This window comes from Hetaerina americana, unplaced genomic scaffold, assembly GCF_022747635.1.
Source record: "Hetaerina americana unplaced genomic scaffold, ioHetAmer1.1.p SCAF_145, whole genome shotgun sequence".
Taxonomy (NCBI): Eukaryota; Metazoa; Arthropoda; class Insecta; order Odonata; family Calopterygidae; genus Hetaerina; species Hetaerina americana.
Window position 1 is genome coordinate 229,735 of NW_027286570.1, and position 8,916 is coordinate 238,650.

The window sequence follows — 8,916 nt, forward strand, 5'->3', positions numbered from 1 at the left end:
AGGAGTCTCTAATTTTTTTAACCTGGTTTAATTCCTTATAAATATATGTGTGCGCGTGCATTGGTGTGCGTCTACCTCCTATGGTTAACCACTTTGCCAATTTTTGTCAGGGATTTTAGGTGAATGTTTTTTCCCCTTTCCCTCATCCCCTAAGCACCCTTCCTCTCCCTCCATCACTCTTCCTCTCCCTCCATCACCTTTCCTCTCCCTCATCCATTACCCTTTCCATCTAGTGCATTCACCTCCTGCCTTACGCCTTTATGGTGAATCGCGGGGTACCTGTGCAGAAGTATAACGCTGACTCGTAAGGAATAATAATTTTAGCGTGGAATTACAATGGTAGACCAGAGAGAATTTGAGGGAAGTTATCGGTATGATCGAACTAATCGATTTCATGAGTCGTTCTTCTCGAAAATCCTTCATTCCATCCCATCCATTGATTGGTGGCAATTTTCCTTCGCACAGTCAAATAATAACTCTGCAACTCCACAAATTAACATACATTTTCAGCGATCGTGGTTTCATCACTGTGTGGCATCAGGTCACACCTAATCATACCACGGTGTTTTTGTGTACAAAATTAATTCCCAGTTACTGCTCCTCCAGAAATGGCAATAATGACAAATTACTCCAATCGCTTTACTCTTAACAATCCCTGCCTCACGCCGTAGTGCCGGCTTTAAGGGTAAGATGAAGATTTACGTATTCCTCACGATATTTAGTAATGTGTTCTCCGCGTCAGTGATAGTGGAAATAAAGAGCGCGCTCAAATAACGGCGAGGAGATAAAAAAATGTTGTTGGTAACGGTTGGAAACGATCAAATTTGCGACAGACGCATCGCTCTCGCAATCCGACGAGTGGATCTGCCGCGCACGCGCAGTGCCACTGGCGTTATCATTAGTATCACTGGGAATGTCGGTTGTTCATTAAAAAAATAGCCAGGAACGACGTATTTCCTATCTAAACTCATTGGCAGCTGCGCAAGTGATATTGGATCGCGGATTTTATTATGTGGTTGTTATTGTAACTCTGCTATCGTCATCGGTCATAAATCCAGAGATATTTTGGCGCAGCTTTTCGCAAAATTCCGCCATCGGTATCTCTTCATGAATTTTTATTTTTCCATTGTCACGTGTACTCTTTTATTTGTTTCGTCTCGTCACATACACAACTACATATAATTTTACAAAATTGAGTTAAGACGAGTTTCACGAAGACAGATCTTCGTATGCTCTGCTAAAATTGTGTATCACCAAATAATATTATTTCCTCAAAAATATAAGGAAATATAAGTTACAATTATTGAATATGTATGTTTTTTATGCCTTAAAGCGAGTGCTTTTTGGGTTTAGTTTAAATTTTCAACTTGTCTATGAATTTATTCCCTGTATCTCAACCTTAAGACAAGAAAAAAAATGAGAAATTTCCTGGAGAAAAACCATTGATTGGGTTGGGGGCATGAAATGCACTGATGGGCGAAGGGTGGGTCAGGATTGAGGAAGGGGAAAATGGCGGTAATCGACAGGGGAATGACCGCGGCTGGAACTGAATGTAGTTTTGTAGGAGAAAAATTTCAGCAATACGTGCCGTCTTATTCGAACACCCTAACGCATGCGCGTGTGAACGTTGAAGGTACTGGTAGGAGAATAATTTCAGAACAATTAAATCCACATCATTACCTGGGAGAGAGTTGGGGCACCAGCTATACATGCAGAAATATTAGTTCATACGGAGTAAAAAGGAAATCTATTAGCAAACTCATTATTGCAATGGAATCATGCGTATCCCCTTTATGAGCAAAGCTGATCATCCCCCATATAATCATTTGCCTTCCTCTGCATCCTTCGATTAATGATATTATGTACCATTTTAGCCGTGTTCATAATCAATCTTTTTGTTTAATATCTCTAACTTACGGCTGCCTTTCTCTTTTTTGGGAATTGATCCAACACCAATCTGGCGAAATCTTCCCCCGCCAAATTACTCCCTCCTAAATGCATGAATAAAATTAGTCCATTAAGACTCTCACTCCACTCCCACGTTTTCCTGAACTTTAAAGTAGTCCCGCGGGAATGTTGTCTACCCCCGCGGCCTTATTTTATTTCAATTCCCATGATGGTCTTTCTATATCGCCATCGAGTAAACGTGGACCTAAGCTATCCTCAACTATGCCATATTCTCTTTCTATGCCTAAGCTTAATGCCTCAGTAGGTCGGTAGGAAGTATCCTCGCACTGCGTCTTCCAGCACACCTTTCTATTTTGTTTCCCGCCCCAGTTGATTATTTTTTTAGATATTTTAGTACTCTGCAAGCCACCACCAGGGTATGTGGCAGTGGGTGAATACACACGAGACTAATTTTGACCCAAATATTTTTACCCCTACCGCGGTCGGACAATGTTATTCTAATCCCTTATAATTCGTGAAAAAATGACATCTTAAATCAATACGCTCTATTCTTAATCTTTATAATTTTATTGGCATAATCTCTTCTACCGTAGTACAATGGGGGTAACAATACATTTTCAACATCACTGCCAAAGAGAAATCCTTCCAATTTACGCAAGAGCTTCAATCTGTAATTTAAACTTCACTCCGTGAGTGATTCCCAGCCTAGCTCCTCTAATATTTTGGATACGCTACTAAGTTTATCATAACAACATTTTACAAATTTAGCTCATCTAAGCTGCACCCAATCCAATTCAATTATTCAACTATTTGTGCTTTCCTTGCAAAAATTTCAGTGTAAAAATCATTCACCTACTTCTACCTGATTCTGTCGTAGCATTTTTCCATTTCATTCTCTTGTTTATCTTTCTAATAATTTCATCCATAAGCCATGGTTTTCTTGTCCTTCTCCTAATTAAGTTTATTAACGGATTTCGATATTACTTTTATTGATATGTTCCAATTTTTCTTATATTGTACCCATCTCCCTGATCTCACTCGTAATTTTCTCTACAGCTTGCTGGTACTCTCGATCCTTTTGTCCCAATAATGCTTCTGCCTTCCATTTCCTCTATCGTCTTTCCTGTGTTATCCTCCTACATCTGTTTTTACCCTTGAACAGTACTAAATAATAATTTGAGACGTATTACGAAACAATACAAAATTCGTCGCAACTATTTCTCACCAATTTAAAAAATAAATATTCCATTATAAAATCCATACTGCTCTGAACAATGAGTTAAGCCATTCAAATTGAAAAATAACCAACTTAGCTTTTCCTCGTGAAAAAAAAATTTTACGACCTAGGTTTCGCTATAGCATAGCACCTTCAGGTCCTGAAGATGATACCCTGCAGGGCCTGAAGATGTTATACCATAGCGAAACTTAGGTCGTAAATAAAACTTTTCTATGTGGAAAAACCAAGGTTTTTATTTTTCAATTTCAATATGAAGATTTTCCCCCAAGTCACGCCAGAAACGGTTTTATTTTTGAGTTAAGTCATCTAAAGCCGTCAGGATCTGAGGAATAACTTACATCTACATTTACATCTATATAATACCCCGCAAGCCGCCGCAAGGGCGTGTGGCGGGGGGTGTTAGGTCACCAACCGTAAAAAGGAAAAATACCACATGCAAAAAAACTTATTGAGATGCAATAACTTATTGATATGAGTCAAGTTAAAATTTAAAGAAACTTTGGTAATACCTTGGTTATCCTTTTATTTTGTCCACCGAGGGATTTTCGAAAAAAACATTTCAGTTTCACTAAAGTGACTAACTTCCACACAGATACCGTTGCACTGTGGAAAACTTTCAGCGTCTTCTGTGGGAATATATATGCGATGACTCATAAACTATACAAATTGGAACGCTCTCTCTGTTCTGACGTGGTTCCTTGGTCCCCCAGTGGGGATTATTCCGACCAATGTCAAACACAACCCTCCACAAACCTCCATTACTAGGCCACTGCTCTTGAAACTTATTGTTAGATAATTGCTGGTCTCCGGTGACGCAGACTTCTTGCTTTTGTCTCTCCGGAGCCATCCTCCCCCCGCCCCATCCCTTATCGTCTGGGCTCCCTTGACTCGAGTCATCCCTGGGGCGATGGCTTCTTTCGCTGGGCACCCTGCGTCCGCGTGGCGCCTTGAGGGACCTGGGGTCACGCGTCTCCCTCTTGCATGGAGACTTCGACAAGGGGGGAGGGGGCGGGGGAAGGCTGATTCGACGCTGACGCAGCCGTACCCCGTGACGGTGATGAGAAAGCGGCTTACCTCGAAATCACTTTATTCAGCCTCATGTTTGCGTAATTGCTCGCTGCGAACTCAGACTTGGGTATGAGTGCATCGTCGTCATCATTCGCATATCCGCAGGTTGATTTTCCTAAGTCTACACCCACACAAACAGTCAATACTAATATCATCCTATCATCATTTATCCTACCCTATTTTCATCGAATGCCTCCTGTAGTTTACCAAATCGTGCCGGTCAACTGATGCCCAAAATTGATATATAATGAAATAGAATATTGGCTGAAAAATATCAAACCTAATAAATCTTCCTGACCCGATGAAAATCCTGATCGTATATTTAAGGATCTAGCTTCGGAAATTGTGTCCTATCTAGAAAATATATTTAAGAAGACGATGGTAGATCAAGAGGCTCTGAGAGATTGGAAAACGGCTAACGTAACACCAATATTTAAAAACGGAGAAAAGGAAGAACCGGGCAATTGCAAACCTATTTCCCTCACATCCGTTTCGTGCAAGGTTGCTAGTTCGATCTTGAGACACCTCAGTAATCAGCAGTTATTTATGAAAAATCATCACGGTTTCCGAAAAGGTAGATCCTGCGAGACACAACTTGCGCTTTTTGTCATGATATTCTTATTTCGGGAGAGAGCAATGTTCTAGTGGATGCGATTTTCTAGATTTTATGGAAGCCTTCGACAAGTACCGCATAGTAAACTACTCGCAAAGCTATAGGCATTTGGGATAGATAAAAATATCTTGGGCTGGAATGAAGACTTTTTAAAATGGTCGGGTATAAACAGCATTGATAGATGGAGTTAGCTTAAAGCAGTAGAAGTTACTTCAGGTGTTCCCCAATGACGTGTTATCGGAGCTCTTTTATTCCTACTTTACGTTAACGATATTGACCCCGTAGTCACTAGTAAGATACGTTTATTTACCAATGATGCAGTAGTTAACCGTGATCCTGAGGACACAGCGGCTTTATCAGATGATCTTTATGCTATACAACGCTGGCGCGACTCTTGGGTATTGGAATTCAACTGAAAAAAGTGCGTAGTGTTGACTTTTTGTAAGTGGAGCTTTTACCTCCCGAACTTCTACTGCATCGGTAACACCGAATTGGAATGTGTAGACTCGATTGAATACTTAGGTATTACCCTCAATCTCGACCTCTTCTGGGTGAAGCACATATAAATATGTAGACAAGTATAGCATATGTAGACAAGCTTACAAAAAATTAGGATTTATTAGAAGAGTACTGGGAAAATGTGATGAAAAGGTCATAGGATAAACATTAGATTTCGCTGGTTGGTCCTAATTTAGAAAATTCTGCAAGTATATGGGATCCTCACGAATTTGGATTGATTGCTGAATTGGATCGCGTGCAGCGTAGGGGAACTTGATGTGTAAAACGATGTTATGATGAAATTAGTGGCGCATCCAAAATATTTAAGGCAAGAATATTTATACGCATGAATAAGAAACTAGCCAATCAGGTCTGTTGGCAAACGATGTGTTCTAATTCATGGACGAACAGGGTAAAGTTCCACGTGAGAAATGATTCTTGACAAAAGGACAAGGATATAGGAAAACAATGTCTGAACCAAGGTCACCATTTTATGCACTAACCGCAACTCGAGTTTCTCGTGTCGTGGAATCCTATTATTTTTTGTGATTTAAGTTGTTATATATGTGTGTGTTAGTTTCACGGGAAGGAAGCCATCCATAGTCAGGCGGAAGTCATTGGAAAATCATCGTGAATCTACCCATGGTTTCATTTTGGTTCTTCTAAGTAAGTGCTCGACGGTTAAGCCATGTCTCGTTGAAGTCGTTCATGTGAATGACTTCAACGCGATGCCTGTTTACGAAATAGTTGACAGTGGGTTACTCGAGTTAACGCTTGGCCTTCCAAGGAAGTGTACTATGCTCCATTTATGTTGCTTTTGGGGCCTTTTCGAAGGGCTGAAAGCTCTAGTAATGACTATATGCTTTTTAAACCGATTTTTTTCTTTGATGCAATTATCTAACCACTCTTTATTTTGATGCGTGTATTATTTGCGTACATATGTATTCATCTTTTAAATAAATAGGTTCATTATTTTCAAAAAAGTTCCATTTAAGCCATTTTTTAATGTAATTTTATCGGTTTTCACCTACTGGCACGTGGGTTTATGCTATTCTCAGTCCTTCATTTCGCATTTTTTTAACCGGTCGTATGTATTTGTAGCGCATAGCCAGGAGCAGATCCCTCCACATGATCGATAAATTCTTCTCTGCGTTTTCGTTTCCGAGTGCGTTGGTGACTGTCCCCGCTCGTTGTTCCAACAACTAGTGTCACTGTGGGCAAAATCTTAACCCATTTTCCCGAAAATTACTTTCACGAGGGTTGTCCAAAAAGTAACCGCCGTAATGCTATAAAAAATACACCGGTATAGATACAGAAAATGTATCATTTTCATCTAAAAACTACGTATCTCTACTGTTTTATACATATTCCCCTGACAGATTTAAATATTTGTCATATCTCTGTCCTAGTTTTCAAATTCCCCCAGCGTAATAAAATTCTTCCGCCTGAGATCGCAGCCAACCGATGACGGCATCTTTTGAAGTTCCTCGTCAAGGCGAGCACAAAACATTTAGCAGCCTAACTTTGCAGTCGGGTTTCCATGCTATAGTCGTAGAAATCTGTAGACAACTTTCTAAAGATTTCATTTATCGTAAAACACCGGTTTTCACGAACTTTTCGTCAAATTTCCCGGCAAAGTTCATTGTTCACCACAGCCGGGGGCGGCCACTTCTGTCATAATCATCATGGACATTAGTGTTCACTCTCAAACGATCGAGAACACTGACGCACTCAACTCTTTGCCACTCGTCACATTTGGTTCGTGCAGAGCACAAATTTCCCTATGGCGAATGTCAGCAGCTTTGAAGTTTATTGCCAGTGCAAACCTTATCATTAATAGGTTTTTAGATTTGGCGGATTTTCCAATTGTATTGTTCATTATGGCTCGCGACCGTAAACAAACGACAAGCGGCACGGCGTCCCGCACACTGTAGATCAAGGAGTACTGCCCTGGTGTGTGTGTGTCAATACAGCAAACATTCCTCTCCCCCCATTACTTCGCTCGCTACACGCAAACGGAAGTTACTTTTTGGGTAACCCTCGTAAAATGGTGAAAATATCCTTCTTTTAAAGCATGATGATTTATCGATCGATAACTTGCGCCTCTTGTGAAGATTTCTCTTGTTTTTGTTTCCAATCCAAAATCTCCAGGCTCTTTTCCGCAATCGCCATGATGCGCGAATTTGGGAAATATCGCAATGATGGCAAACGAGGATAATTCCCGTGATGTTCTCGGTATCTGTTCTTCCGAATTATTCTGACGTATTTTAAGATTCCCAGCGAGATTCTGTCCTCATGCCCAATCAAATCCTCCTCTCCCAACGGCCTTTGGGACCCAAATGGCTCGGTTCTTGTCCCATCTATATTCCGAATGGGGATATAGTACTCTCGATTCCTCTTGGGAGTAATGCTTCCGGCCAAACTTGTCACCGGTTACCCTTCCGCCTTCCTGACTCATGTCAAATATTATGCAATATATGACTGCTCCTGCAGTGTTTTTTTTTCGAAAAATCATCCCTTTAATTGACTGAAAGTTGTGCGATTGTAGCGCATCATCGAGGATCGCAGTCGCCAGCCATTCAGCGGCAACAATTCGTACTAATATTTATAAATGGTAATCATTTGTGCGTAAAACACTGAAACCAGCAACACAAAAGTAGTGCTTTTTATAATGATTAGATGCACGTATCTCCACCGAGATGACGTTTCTTGACTTCTTGCTCGATGCGAAAATTATCGAACGGCTATATTGCGTTGACAACTTAGCCAAACAAAAACAAGACAAGGCATTTCCTGATTACATTTCCAAATAAATCCTTTTATCTGGTTGCCACAAAAATTTGAGTTCCCCGTACAGGAATCTACCGCACCGTCCTCTAGATTCGATTACTCATACTTATCACAGCATTCATCCGGGTGACGTCACGGCCGACATATAGTGAGCGAGTCGGCGCTCCCCTTTTATTAATCTAACGCAGTCGGCACGGTTTAAAGAACGGTGAAAATAAATCGACCCTAAAACTGTTTAATTACTATGAAAACAGTTTGAAGAAATATTGAAATGATAGACTGAGGGAACGAAATACTTCGTTGGTTAATAAGAGTAGGGTGAAGGAAAACCTGCGGAAGGTAAAAATAAGTGCCCAACAGGAAGAATACGGATAAAACGGGTGAATGGCGGACTCGCGAAGGCGGTTGCCAGGCACCCAGGCTCTTGTTTATTCAACTCTCCTCCCAGATCTGTTAGTTCTCAAAACTCGGGCACATGTATATCGCACCCGACCATGACGACTACTCAATCGGTTGACATGGTAACGCAAGACAATAGAACGTGTGGATTTTTCCCTTGGCTCCTCTTCCCCAGGATGTCTGTTTTTATAAAGATATCAGGAGAGATAGAGTCTTCGGTGGCGGACACATTAGCGCGGCAAATGATTGCGTGTGTCGCACACTGAGAACTGTGAAGGATGACACACGGTCAAAGTTTCGGTCACAGTCTTCTCTCCATGGACGCAAAAAAAGCCATTTTATTGAGCGCAATAGGAGAATAGTCAAGTTATGACTGAGAAACGTTGGATTTCTATCGGTAGGG